Genomic DNA, 15,620 nt, shown 5'->3' with positions numbered 1-15,620 from the left:
ATTGGGACAAATTACAACATGGTTTTGCAAAAGATAGATCGTGCCAAACCAACCTGATCTCCTTTTTTGAGAAAGTAACAGATTTTTTAGATAAAGGAAATGCAGTGGATCTAATCTACCTCGACTTTAGTAAGGCATTTGATACAGTACCACATGGGGAATTATTGGTTAAATTGGAAAAGATAGGGATTAATATGAAAGTTGAGAGGTGGATAAGCAACTGGTTAAAAGGGAGACTACAGCAGGTCATACTGAAAGGTGAACTGTCAGGTTGGAGGAAGGTTACTAGCGGAGTTCCTCAGGGATCAGTTTTGGGGCCAATTTTATTTAATCTTTTTATTGCTGATCTTGGCACCAAAAGTGGAAGTGTCCTGATAAAATTTGCAGATGACACAAAGTTGGGAGCTATTGCCAATTCAGAAAAGGATCGGGATATCATACAGGAAGATCTGGATGATCTTGTAAATTGGAGTGATAGCAATAAGATGAAATTTAATAGTGAGAAGTGTAAGGTTATGCATTTAGGGATTAATAACAAGAATTTTAGTTATAAGCTGGGGACACATCAGTTGGAAGTAACGGAGGAGGAGAAGGACCTTGGAGTCCTGGTTGATTATAGAATGACTATGAGCCGCCATTGTGACATGGCCGTGAAAAAGGCTAATACGATCTTGGGATGTATTAGACGAGGTATTTCCAGTAGAGATAAGGAGGTGTTAGTGCCATTATACAAGGCATTGGTGAGACCCCATTTGGAATACTGTGTGCAGTTCTGGTCTCCCATGTTTAAGAAGGATGAATTCAAACTGGAACAGGAACAAAAAAGGGCCACTAGAATGATCCAAGGAATGGAAAACCTGTCTTATGAAAGGAGACTCAAGGAGCTTGGCTTGTTTACTTTAACCAAAAGAAGGCTGAGGGGGGACATGATAGCACTTTTTAAATATATTAGAGGGATAAATACCAGGGAGGGAGTGGAATTATTTAAGTTTAATACCAATGTGGACACAAGAACAAATGGATATAAGCTGGCTAGTAGGAAGTTTAGACTTGAGATTAGACGAAGGTTTCTAACCATTAGAGGAGTGAAGTTCTGGAACGGCCTTCCAAGGGATGTAGTAGAGCAAAAGATCTATCTGGTTTCAAGATTAAACTAGATGGGTTTATGAAGGGGATGGTTTGAGATAACATGATCTTGGTAACTAATTGACCATTCATTATCAGTGGGAAATAGGTCAATGGAGGGATGATAGGAGTTACTATAGAGAACTTTCTGGGTGTCTGGCTGATGAGTCTTGCCCACATGCTCAGGGTTTAGCTGATCGCCATATTTGGGGTCAGGAAGGAATTTTCCTCCAGGGTAGATTGGCAGAGGCCCTGGAGGTTTTTCGCCTTCCTCTGTAGCATGGGGTACAGATCACAGCTAGAGGAGAGTCTGCATCTTGGGGTCTTCAAAGTATTTGAAGGCTTCAATATCTGAGATATAGGTGAGAGGATTATTCTAGGAGGGGTGGGTGGGATTTTGTGGCCTGCACTGTGCAGGGGGTCAGACTAGATGATCATAATGGTCCCTTCTGACCTTAAAGTCTATGAGTCTATGAGGAGCTGGCAGGGCACTTGCTGCAGTTTAAAGGTGGAAGTGCCTTTATAGACTAATTAACTAACCGAGTAGTCAATGGCATTTCTATCGACTATTTGATTAATCTAAATTTAACATCCCTATTCGGCAGTCTAAAGTACTGAAACATTTGTTTGCTGGTTGTATTACTTAACTGGGATGTGTTTACACTCTGATCTGTGACCAAGTAAGTAGGGTGGTCAGACTGCTGGTGCACTGATGGGGTAGTTAAATTCAGCATGAAATAAAAATGTTCAAAATTGTCAGGCTTGGTGTTTAAATTGCTGTAACTTCTATAGTTCATTTGCATTTTGTAATGGTAGGCAGTCAGCAAATGTGAGTTTGCAGCAAACTATGGGGCTAATTTCAATAGTATAGAAAACAGTAAGCATTAAATGTTAAATAGTTGGATCACATTTGTTCTGTATTTCTTTTTGGATGTGTAGTTGGATTAATGCAATTCCTTTTTTCACTTGTCCTTAGCACTGCTGAATATATACAAACCTACTTTACGATGTTTAAGAGTTTGTACATAGAGTAACACAATTGTTTTAAGATTCAGATTTTAAAATATAATAAAGAATAAAATGAGATTTTGTTTAAACAGATTTTACAACTGTTAACAGTAGATGGAGGTAGTGAGATATGTGAGCAAGTCTAAAATGGTCAGTTCTTACGTGGGTAAAATAAAACAATGAAATGATGATACAACATTGAAATGTAAAATCATGGTTGATATTCACTCCATATAAATTTAATTGAAATTACATATGAATGAAAAACATCACACTTTACTGGAGCAAATTACTCATCTGTTTGCACGAGGCTGCTTTCCTGACACTGTTCCCCCGCCCCATACATTTTTTTTAAGGCCATATTGAAGTTGTTTTTATAGATAATTGTAACAGCAAAATTATTTTTCTTGGAGTGCCCTTTACTTTCTATTTTGGCTGCTATTTCACTGTCTGCTTTTCAGGCTTCATTCAGTGAAGTTGGATGCAGTTTATGGGAACAAATGTCAAGATTTAAATAGAAGAAAGACAGTGGTGACTTAACATAGGAATTGTTTAGTAGCTCAGAGATCCTTCTTATCAGCTGTCTTGTATCTGACAGTATCAGTAATAGATGCTCCAAAGGAAGTTGCGGTTATGTTGTGTGTCCCCAGAAAGTTTCTAATTCCCATCAGTTAGTTAATTGTTTGCTTTAACCCTTTACATTTTGTATCCTCTGTTTTGTATCCTATGTAATTGACATATCAATCTCGAAGTATGACATTTTACAATTTTTATTAAGACTTTTGCCTCATGGGACAATTATTTTGTGGCAACAAGTACCGCCTATTAAAAGGGAAAGAAGGGCAGCCCACAGAATTACAGACCAGTCAGTTTAACTTTGGTACCCTGAAAGATAATGGAACAAATTAAACAATTAGTTTGTAAGCACTTAGGATATATGATAATGTGGTAAGTAGCAGACAACATTGATTTGTCAAGAATAAATGTGAAACCAAGCTAAATATCCTCTCACGGGGTAATGGACCTTGTGCATATCAGGAAAGCAGTAGATATGGCTTTTATTTCTATCTCCCATGACTTCATGAGCAATCTAGCGAACTATAGAATAGATGAACCTAGTATAAGGGGGGACACAACTGATTGGAAAACTATACTCAGAATAGTTCTGTGGTTCAGTCAAACTGGAAGGCTGTATCATATGGTTCCCTCAGAGATCTGTCCTAAATCCAGCGACTGCATAAATGATTTGGATAATGGCATATAGAGCATACTGAAAGTTAGCAGATAACCAAACTTGGAACGTTGCAAGGGCTTTGGCGGATGTGATTCTAAATCAAAATGATCTTGGCAAATAGGATGAGATAAGGACAAATGCGAAATACTCCATTTAGGAAGAAACAATCAATTGAATGCATACAGAAGAGGAAATGACTGCTTAGGAAGTAGAACTGCATGTTGGGTCTCAATCCCAAATTCACAGCTAAATATGAATTGCTAGTGTGATACTGTTGCCAAAAACCAAAAAAGGCAAATCTTATTCTGAGATATATATTAGTGGGAGTGTTGTAAGCAAGGCCACAAGAAGTAATTCTTTAACTCAGCACTGATATGGCTTGAAATGGAGTATTGTGGCCAGTTCTGGGCACTATCATCTGGGAAAGATGGTGGATGAATTGGGCAAGTCCAGAAATCATTAAAGATCTAGAAAACATGACCTATGAGGAATGATCCAAAAAAGGGGGTTGTGTAATCTGGAGAAGAGTGGGGGGGGGGGAGGGGGAAGGACGGGTATTGTAATGGTCTTCAGGTTAGGGATGATAAGGACTAGTTGAGTATCCGATAAGCAACTGTTTATCAGATAGTCGACAGGATAGTCAACTGGTACCTCCCCCCCCCCCCCCCGCCCCACTGCCTCTATCAGATGGAGGCAGCAAGGAAGGAGTGGGGGTGCTTCAAAGCTTTAGAGCTGCCTGGAGCCTCCACTTTGAAACACCACAGCAATGTTTAAGAAGGGGCAGCACTAGTGTGGACTCTTGTGCATTTCAAAGTTGCAACGACGCATGGAGCCCAGGGCCAGCTGGGAAGTCCCCAGCTGATCCCAGGCTCCAAGCTGTTTCGAAATGCTGCGCAAAGCCTGGGGTTCAGGGTGGCGCTGCTGCTTTGAAATGCCGGGTGACGCCCAGGATCAGCTGGGGACTCCCCAGCTGAGCCTGAGTTCTGCAGGCAATTCAAAGCGGCTTGGAGCCTGGGATCAGCCGGGGACTGCTCAGTTGTTCCTGGGCTCTGTGTGGTGTGCCAGCTTTGAAATGTACAAGAGTCCTCAGGGGGGGCTCTTGTGCATCTTGGGCTCCATGCATCATTCCAACTTTGAAATGCACAAGAGTCCCCATTGAGGCTTTTGTACATTTCAAAGGCGAAACACGAAAGTGCCTATCGACTAGTTGAATAGTGGATGGTAGTTCAATCAACTACTTGACTAGTAAATTAATTGCTAGCTAACATCCCCACTTCAGGTACTTAAAAGGTTGCTATGAAGAGGGTGAGAAGTTCTTCTTCTTCACTGAAGGCTGGACAAGAAGTAATAGGGCTTACATTTCAGCAAGGGAGGTTTCGGTTAAATATGAGGTTCATCTTCCTAACTTTTAGCTGAGGGAGGTTGAGGAATGTCTTGGAGACTATTGGAGGTTTTAAAAGAATGGTAAATACTTGTCGGGGATGGTTTAGATAATACTAAATTGTGCCTGCATCTAGGGGACTCAGCCAGATGATCTGTTGATGTTCCTTCCAGTTCTGTATTTGAGTCCTCCACCTATTGTACCTATTGAAACAAAAATATTGGAGGGAGTGCAAGATAATGGCCTGGGAACAATGTGTCCCAATTTATATTGAGCTTAGGCTCCCTGGTTACTTCCGCAGACCTGAAGAAGTAGCTCTGTGAAGCTCCAAAGTTTGTATCGTCCACCAATAGTAGCTGGTCTAATAAAAGATATTTTTACCTACCTTGTTTCTTGGAAGCTGTTAGAGCAAATGATACAGCCAGTGGTCATCCTATTTCTGTATCTTGCCTCCAAGTTGTCTCAGAAGACTGTATGAGAAACTCTTAAGTGAGGAATTGAGTTAGTCTGCCCACTGACTAACTTGTTAAGAGGTTACCTGATTGTCTGAAGCTGGAAGGGGCTTTCCCTTTCAGCTTTCCATTTTTTGGCTTTGCCTTTTTTTTAATAAAGGCTTTCTTCTGTGCCTCCTATTGTTGTCTTCAAATATAGGTTGACTTTCTCGTTAAATACATTTAGTAAAATTGCGTAAATCTGATACTTGACTTGAATCCTTTTTTACTTACAGTATTTAGCATGTGAAGGAAATCCCAAATGAGAAACTAATTGTTACGCAACATTTTATATAGTCCTATCATTTGCCTTCTTGAGTTTGGTTACAAATGAAATCGGAAGAGCAGGAAGACCTGTATTTTAAAGGCTAATTCTAAATATGTAAAATTTATAGTGAAGTTTGATCAGTGGGTATTTACATTTTAAATATAAATACAAATGTATAATTCATAAAATCAAAACTGAATTGTTTTCTGAATCTTTCTGGTAGTTGGGCATAAGATATTGCTGGGGTTTGATGACTGATAAATATCTTTGGGGGAAAAAGGCCTGTTGAAAAATTGGTTACACCAATCTAAGAAATGGATAATAGTTTAGTGGGACATTTTGGTCACCTAGTTTGATCTGAGAGTAAACACCAGCCAGAGAACTTCTCCAAAATAATCTTAGAGCAGAACTTAAAAAAATTATCTCTTGATTTAACATTCATGTGTAACAGGACCATGTTTATCACCATGAACAAACAGTGGTCTCGAGGTGGGTTGGGAATAAAAAAAGCTATACAGGTTTAGATAATACAAAAAGCTTTCCCAACACTAAGGATAGTTAAGCTCTAGAATGGGTGTCTGAGGCAGGTGATGGAATCCTGTTCGCTGGAGGTTTTTAAGAATAGCACAGATGAATACCTGTCAGATCATGTAGGTTTAATTTGTCCTGCCTTAGTGCAGGAGGCTGGACTAGATGATATTTTGATGTCCTTTTTATTTTTTATTTAGGGTTCTTATATTTAAGTGACAGTAGGTGTGGTTTCTGGGGGAAAGTAATGTTTTTAAGTAGTTCTAAGATTTGTTCTAGTTGATCAGGCAAAAAGAGACTTTCTAGTAACTTTAAACTATTAATTAAAAACAGAGCAACAAAGTTGGTAAAGCACTTGGCTCCTATGGTCTTTAAGAGTTCAGTTTACCCTGTTTAGGGTATTCATAAAAGTAGTATAGATTCAAGTTCACATTTTAATCATTAACATTTTCAATGTGTGCTCATCAGTGCATTTCTCATCAGTTTGTGTTTAAAATATTGTGAATTATATAGTTATTTATAAGACTTGAATGGATCTAGGAGGATAGCCAGATTCTAAATCCCTACTGGGTGGGGTTTTCGGGACCAGTATGATGTAATCAGAACAGTCCATAATCTATTACTTGGCTATTTCAGCTTCTCATACTTAGTCTTGCTAAAGAAAAAGGCAGTTTTACATACAATGGTTTGAAAAATAAAACTTTGATTAAGTGTTGCATTCTTCCATAGTCTACAAAATTACTCAACTCGTAAAAGTAGAACATTAATATTGCCTATTATCATTAGGAATGTGAAATGTTAACTGGTAAGCATCACTTGTTCCAGCCCCCATGGACAGGGGCTGCTCAGGCCAGGTACCCACTCCCCTTTTAACCAATTAACTAACTAAACAGGATTTTTACATCTCTAAATATTAGAGCATCATATCTTTCTGTTGAAGGAAAGGTATGGAGTCAAAATGACCTCTTGGTCCTAAATATAGTGTGCCAGAGTGAGAGAACACTGGTGAACTGTGGGGAAGCTTATAAAATTGCTTTTCATATTTCAGTTGAATTGCAGATGAATGACTTGTCACCTTCTAAAAAGCAATAAAATGCTCCCATAATGAGTAAAGTTCAGGGAAGGAGAAGAAAAGGTGCTTAAGGAAAGATCTCAAGCTTAAATATTCTTTCTTCCCCAGAAGCAATGAACCAAAAGCAGAGTAGGACAAAATACGTTCTGATGAGTCTAAAACAGTAAGATGACATTCTGGAAGCACTGTGAATAGCCAAGTCTTTGTCCTCATTTATCAGTAAAACCAACAGGCAGTTATAACTCATTATTAATGCTGAAAGGTGATGGGTCTGAATGCATATTGACATAGAAATAATAAATTTGGCGCATTTTGAAAATTGTTGATTTGATATCCAGAGAATGTGCTGGGGTGTCCTTGTACAAGCCTTATAAAACATCAGGAATTATTCTCGCTTTAATCACATGGCTGATGATCATTCAGAATGTGTTTATATAGTGTATGTACTTGGTATGCTGGAACAGTATTCAGCATGAATATCATGAATTCTCTCTCCTTGCTGTTACCGCATAATAGAGATTTAGATAGCTGTTAGATGGGGACGTGATTTTAGTATTAACATTTAAAAAAAAGCTCTAAGCTTCTACTTGGCAATTCCAGAGGTGGGTGGAGAGGATAAGACTTTTACTGTGGGATTCCTCAATGTAGTACCTCTGTGGAGTCATGCTAGTTTAGGAGACAGTAAAGGCATAAATGAAGGTTTCAAGATTTTCCATAACTTAATATCAGAACTTGACTTTTTAAAATTAAGCATTTGTCTGTTTCTTTTTACATCTAAATCTCCTTATTTAGTCGTACGCTTGGGGGAAGATGAGGCTGAAGCTGATAAGCATGATAATGCACATGGACGTTTTGTCTGGATGGCTGTGCTTTTGTTCAAACACATGCCCATGTAGCAATTTTTTTTTATGTATTGGTGATTTGTGTACATGTGATTATGAATAGGTGACAACCTTTGAATGAGTAAAATTGCATTATTGTCAGTGAACTTTTTTACAAATGAGGTGACTAGCATTAATACACCTGAAATGGTTATTTTTATTAACTGTTTGCTTTCACTTTGTCGTTTCCCAGTTTTATTGGAAGAATTAGTGTGTACTAGAGCAGAAATAAAGGCTGCTATCAATAAGAACCCACTGTTTATCCTCCTTTTGGTGAATTCTAGAGCAGTTAGCTAGCTACCATTACCCTGTCTGTGGTATGACATTCATTTTTATTCAGTCACTGGGCTTTGATTCCACATGGATGTTTAAACTGGGGCACAGATGCACCTTCAGTGTCTAATGCATGTGCATAATCATAAGTGCAGGATTGCAGTAAATAATTCATGTCAGCTGGGGCCCTTGGTTCTGGTAATGAGATCTCAGGGGCAAAGCCTCGAGCGCTTGGCTCCTTCCAGATGATCTATGAAATGGGCTTTGCTGTTATGGTTATTCAAACCGACAAATACTTAGTTAACAACTAATGGGATTTATGTGTTAGGGGAAAGGAAATTCCTTAGCAGTTCATTCTATCCTACTTTCATTCCTCTTTGTCTCTTTAAGGATTGTCTATAGAGGGAAATAATTGTGAATTAAAATATTTAGTAACACAACTGACCACTAGCATTGACTTAAATTCAAAGTGTCATAATAGATGAAGGGTTTTTCAGATGGTGGCTTCCTTGTATGGGCATGTATGTGACATAATGTTTGCGTGCACACACCGTCAATAGGAAGAAACTTGAAAAATGTGTAGACAGTGTATGTGCATGTAGCCAGGTTGAGACCGCATTGAAAAATGTGTTTGATCTTAGCTTTAACTCTGGGGAGGATATTGCTAGCCCCAAACAAGGCTGGTTCTCTGGCAGGGTCAAATCATTTTGTTCTTGAGCTGAAACTGCATGCTTGTATTCTGCAGCTCTGGCAGTAGTGTAGAATAAGCTTGTATTTTCATCTCTTGATTTGCATTTTACTCACTTCTACTAAAGGTGTAGGAGAGAAGTGATAAGAAATGTGACTTGACTTGCCTAACATAAGTTGATTTCTTTTAATTCAAGCCTTATAAAGCCCTGTAAGCAAAAACTTCCAGTTTCAAGGAGCCTCTAATTGGTATTCTACAGTTCTCATGTAAGTTAGATACTATAATGTTCATTTTTCAATTTAGGTGAACTTCCACCATCCTTTCCATGCAATAAGAGTTGGGCTTTGTGTGCTAGAGAACAACATCCTGTATTTTTCAACCATTTTTTAGCGATGAAATTTTTGCAGGAAAAAGGTCAAATTAAGCTAGTGGTGTGCTTATGTTTACCAGGCTACATTATTTAGTGATAATTATGAATAAAAAGAAAAATGAAGTTAATATAAATTGTTAATTACTCCAAAATATTCCTTTGTGAATGTGTTTAATTGGTACAGACTTCCCTAGTGTGTAGTACTGTAGCAGTTCTGAAAAGCTTTGGTAATTAATAGTAAATTAGCATATGGTTGTGCTCTGTGGTTTGTTGTACCTCAGCCCATCTGCTCTTCATGACACCTGGCTTTCAGTGATCCCCAGATCAGTAAGTTCCATTATTACTGTTTTCTCTTTGCTTGCCTTTCTAAGTGCATTTAAAAAGCCCCTTACCTGTGGGAGCATGATCGTGTTCAGAACAAGCCAACCCCAGTGAGACAATGCCTTCAGAATTGTACCACTCTAATGGATGATGTAGGGATATGAACCAGGGATGTAGAAAGTCAGTTAAAAAGGTAACGGAGTAACTGCTGCTGAAGCCCTATGGTTAACCGGAACCGGTAAGTATTACCTATTTAGGGTGATGCTTTCCGGTTAGCCGATCAACCGGTTAATCTTTCACATTCCTAATGTGAAGTGGACTGCTAGTCTAGTCTTGGGTGCCCTCTAAACATCTCTGCTTGGCATTATTTTAACTGCATCAGCTTGTATAATCATTCTCTGCCTCATTCCGCTCGGCCCACTCTGCCTAGTATAACTCCTTGAGTGCATCTTTCCTGCATTTTAGGTAGTGTCTCATGCAGACTCACCTCAGTGAGTTTCACTGGCTTGTATATACACTGCAGCCTTTTCCCTTTGCTCTATTCTTGGGCAGAGAGGTTATGTCTGTCTACACTGCAACTGAGAGCGTGTCCCCTCCAGCCCAGGAAGGCTGGCATGCTCTCAGCTGCAGTGCAGATACACCCAGCATGGCTTATTCAGGCCAGTTATTTGGTAATAATGGTAAATTATGGTAAATATTGGTAAATTTTCAGAATGGAGAGGGGTAACTAGTGGTGTTCCCCAAGGGTCACTTGTAGGACCAATCCTATTCCTACTCATAAATGATTGGAGAAAGGGGTAAACAGTGAGGTAGCAAAGTTTGCAGATGATACTAAACTGCTCAAGGTAGTTAAGACCAAAGCAGACTGTGAAGAACTTAAAAAAGATCTCACTAAACTAAGTGACTGGGCAACAAAATGGCAAATGAAATTTAATATGGATAAATGTAAAGTAATGTGCATTGGAAAAAATAACACCAACTATACCTATAATATAATGGGGGCTAATTTAGCTACAACTAATCAGGAAAGAGATCTTGGAGTCATCGTGGATAGTTCTCTGAAGACGACCACGCAGTGTGCAGCGGCAGTCAAAAAAGCAAACAATGTTAAAAATCATTAAAAATGGGATAAAGGGATTATTGCTCTTATATAAATCCATGGTATGCTCACATCTTGAATACTGTGTACTGATGTGGTATCATCTCAAAAAAGATATACTGGCGTTAGAAAAGGTTCAGAGAAGGGCAACTAAAATGATGAGGGGTTTGGAATGGGTCCCATATGAAGAGAGATTAAAGAGACTAGGACTTTTCAGCTTGGAAAAGAGGAGACTAAGGGGGATAGGATAGAGGTCTATAAAATAATGAGTGGTGTGGAGAAAGTGAATAAGGAAAAGTTAGTTACTTGTTCCCATAATATAAGAACTAGGGGCCACCAAATGAAATTAATGGGTAGCAGGTTTAAAACAAATAAAAGGAAGTTCTTCTTCATACAGTGCATAGTTAAACTGTGGAACTCCTTGCCTGAGGAGGTTATGAAGGCTAGGACTATAACAGGGTTTAAAATAGAACTAGATAAATTCATGGAGGTTAAGTCCATAAATGCTATTAGCCAGGATGGGTAAAGACTGGTGTCCCTAGCCTCTGTTTGTCAGAGGGTGGAGATCGATGGCAGGAGAGAGATGGCTTGATCATTACCTGTTCGGTTCACTCCTTCTGGAGCACCTGGCATTGGCCACTGTTGGCAGACAGGATACTGGGCTGGATGAACCTTTGGTCTGACCCAGTGTGGCCGCTCTTATGTTCACTGCTACTGGGTTTTCTGGATTTGGGGATGGAAGTAATTATGCATGTGTTTGGGAGTGGTGGGGTGGGGTGTTAGCAGTTTGTCATATAGGTTGCCTGGTGGAGGAGAAAGTGGGTGAGCTTTAAAAAACCATACATTTTTTGGTACTTGTTACCTTGGGAATAAACAGGTGCTGCGGGTTCCAAACACTGCTTTGAATAGGTTACATGTTTAGTGTTTAGCTGTGTGGTATGGTACTATGTGTATTTTACTTAGATTTTCAGTTCTGGGGAAAAAAGAGTTGTCTTCCTGTGTTTGATGGACATGAGTATTTTGTAAATGCTACCAGATTAGGAATAACAAATAAATACTTGGTTACTTGATGTAATATCATTCAGACACAACTCCTAAACATAAACACGTTGCTAAATTACCCACATAAATACTGCCTTCCTTTTCTGTTAATTAATCAGCTTAATGTTCTGACTTGAGCTGCCCAGGAGTAATAGAAAAGAAGAAGCTGAAGTATTCAGTCATTCCCTACACACCTACACACATTAGTTTATTGCTTTTGAAGTAGAATGGCCCTTGTGGAAAGGAAGTCGACACTGTTGACAAAGTATGGTTTTTGTTATGATTTTTATTTTCATGCACAAAGATTGTTTTCCCTTGAAAATCTTTCTCTGAGAATCCAGTATATTCTTTTCTTCTTTGAACATCAAAAGAAAAGGACTGCTTTTCCTTAAAAATAGTTGAGAAACATAGCAGGTTAACTTGTGAGCATACATGGCAAATTTTAGTTGAGCATAACAAAATAGTCAATTCAGCTGTTCTCCAGAGAATGAATTCACAGCATAAGCATATGTTCAGTTTCTTCCCTTAAACTCAGCATGTAATGGTCCTATGGGTTTCTGAAGAAATGGTCAAATCCGTTTTTCTTTTTGCATCTGGCCATTGAAAGAGAAATCAGGCCTGCTTTTCAAATACAACATGCCAAACATTTTTCTTCGACATCAGTGTCTCCAACTTCAAAAAAATCTATTACTCACATTTTCATTTGTTTAAAATATTGCATAGTTTGAAAATTCAGATGGATGCCTTCTAAACAAGCATGATTAAGACCATTCTGAAAATGTGTTATGGTAAGAGACTAATGAATTCCAAGTCTTTAGACATTTTAGCTACGGCTGGAAACATTTCTTATACCTATTTCAGCCCTGCCGAAGCATTCATTGAACAATATACAGGTTTAATTTTAAACTCCACTGGCTATCCTGGAGTTGTATAATTAAACTTGGAATGTAATTACGTGAACATACAAACGTACACTGTTTCTAGATATTTAGGGCTTAGGCATGGTCCTATATTGTGTTAAAATATTAATTTGAAACACAGGAGAAAACATTTGTTTGTTGGAAACCTGAATGATCTTGGCTAACTTCATTGTTAACATGTTTAGAAGCATCTTCTAGTTGATATTTTAAAGTAAAACAGTCTGAGTAAATAAATAGTTAAAATAACAAGTATAATTTAGTCTGCCAAAAGCAATGAAATGGAGAATTAAAGCTTCCACTGTTATCCTTATGTCACCCTGTTGTCCTTAGCTACTGGAATGATCTCAAATGTTTTCTATTCTTACATACCATATGTGCTGTAATACTAGGCAAAATATGGTGAGCAACGGATGGAATAGTAGTTCTAAACTCTCTCATAAGGCTCTTAGAGGTCATATATTTACATAAGTACTGAGTAGACCTTTCAAATATGATGGGATTCATACTTCACCTAGTATCCAAACATAAGTGAACAAAGAGGCTTAGACTGTTTACAGAAAACATGCAAACTTAACATTTATACTCTCTTTTTAGGCTGTGAGATTCAAAATATGGGGAAGGTGTTAACAGCAATACCACCACTTTCCACCCTTCAGTATCTTTTCCCTCTGACAAACAGGAGAGCATTATACTGAGAGAGATGAATTGGACCCAGTTTGTAGCGTGCTAACATTTTGCATTGTTAACACGTTGACTATATAGGCCTTCAGAAATGGCAATTTGAAATTTGTCGTCATCTTCATCATCATCATTATCATTGCCCTTTATGCCCACTGGCATATAGAGCAGCAACAAAGGTCCTCTACTTCTGTCTGTCACTGCCCAGCCTCTCAATAGTGCCCCAAGTGTGATTCATGTTCTTCATTTCTACTTCAGCGATCCAGCACCATGTTGTCTTGGATCGTCCTCGTTTCTGCTTCCCTTCAGGCGTCCAGAGAACAGCAATCTTTGTGACCGAGTTTCCATCTTTCCTGAGCACGTGCCCAATCCATCTCCAGCATTTTTTCATAATGCTGGTGGCAATGTCCTTTTGTTTGCACTGTGCAAGCAGATCCTGATTTGAAATTATTCTTGGCCAAAAAATACGGAATTTGAAATTGGGCATCACAAACTCTAGCGAAGCAGTATTACCTAGTGCTTAGATTCGGATTTCCTATCTGTAAAATAGGAATACTTTTGTGACAGAGCTTTGTGAGGTTTCATGCCTTTGGTCTTGCATATTCATGCAGTGAAGAAGGTTACTGATTTTGATTTGTGTAGCTTTCACCTTGAAGCAGAAAAATAACATAAGGAAGAAATAAGGCAAGCTGCTCTTTCTTTTTTTATCAAGGTAAACAAGTGTCTACTCAGATTTACTAGTGAGCCTGACAGGATGACTAAGTACATTTTCTTGAACTCACTCTGACTTTTGATTCCCTCTTTTGATGTCCGGAGAAATGCTTGCAATTCAGTTTTCACTTTTTGTGAACAATACCTGATTGTTCACTTGACTGAAGCTTTTCTTACCAAAAAAAGTGTTTGAATATGTGTGTATATACTTCTGTGTTGTTATGCATGCAAGTTAGTTATCATGCTCCCGCGCAGGATTCCATCTGAGAAGCAGGAGACCTTGCACAGCTGAAGCTGGGATTGTTAGTAGGTGAGCATGGTACACTGATACTATCATTCAAGCGTATGACTGTGATGGGGCAGTCAATGTTCTGATCACATTGTTACAGTGACTGTTCATGCTGTGTATGATAACAGCATAAAGTAAATACTAGAGAACTTAAGAACATAAGAACAGACATACCAGGTGCACCAGAAGGAAGGAATAGAACAGGGAATCAAGTGACCCCATCCCCTGTCACCCATTCCCAACTTCTGACAGGCTATGGACACCATCCCTGCCCATCCTAACAGCCAGTGATGGATCTATTCTGCAGGAATTTATCTAGCTCTTTTTTTTTTTTTGAACCCTGTTAAAGTCCTGGCCCTCACAACAGAATAGATCAGAAGATTGATTTAAGGAAAGTGATTGTTCTTTATCTGTAGCTTGTAGGAAAAAGAAGCACAGTAATTTAAGGGAAGGAAGAGTGGGTGACAGTTTGAAGTCAAACTGAGAACTCCTATAAATAAGCAGAATGTCATAAATAAGCAGCATGTCATTGATTTCAGGGATGGCTCCACCAACTTTAGAATATAGTCTTTTTTGTGAAAAAGTACTTGTTTAGAAATACATCCAGTCCAATTTTAGTTGATGTTTTACACTGATTGCTGTTGGACTGTTTTTAACTTGATGGTCTTTAGTCGATGGAGAATCGAGCTTTTACACTGCTTTGTTCAATCTCAGGAAAGCATCGTCTGTAAATCTGTCTCAAGTTCTATAACAGGTATTAAGTCGCATACTACACTGCAGTGAGTTGAGGGTGACAGTGGTGAAGTCTATATACTTTTGCCATTATTACTTAGATCGGGGGAAATGAGACAGATATGATTTATAGAGTAGCTAAGTGCAGTTTAAAAGGTAATAACTATGCCAACTTGTACATCTTATTCTGAACAAATGGTATTTATTGCATCTTACTTCCTTGTTGATCTTGTAGCATGTGAGCAAAAAACTGTGCTCTGTGCTTTTGTCATACCAATAGCCATGAGTATTTTTGTACTAATAGGCCTTCCCTTTCCTTGTTGAAAGTTAATACAGCTGCAGACATAGTCTACATGCTGTAGTTTGCCAACTGACTGAAACATTTGAGATTGATGTGCTTTCTGCATGATGACCTCTACTTGTTGATTCAGAAATATAAACAAGTGTGCTCTCCTGCAATTATTGGCTTTGGTAGAACTTGGCCAAAAATCAAGACTACTTTGCTATGAA

General features: G+C 38.6%; 1 protein-coding gene across 2 annotated transcripts in view; it reads left to right on the top strand.

Annotated features, from left to right (window-relative positions):
• Positions 1-15,620, top strand: part of AGAP1 (ArfGAP with GTPase domain, ankyrin repeat and PH domain 1) — a 496,396-nt gene that overhangs the window by 52,399 nt on the left and 428,377 nt on the right. The window lies entirely within an intron of this gene.

Source organism: Pelodiscus sinensis, chromosome 7, assembly GCF_052426305.1.
Source record: "Pelodiscus sinensis isolate ZL-2025 chromosome 7, ASM5242630v1, whole genome shotgun sequence".
Lineage (NCBI taxonomy): Eukaryota > Metazoa > Chordata > Testudines > Trionychidae > Pelodiscus > Pelodiscus sinensis.
This window is presented reverse-complemented; position numbering and strand designations above follow the sequence as displayed.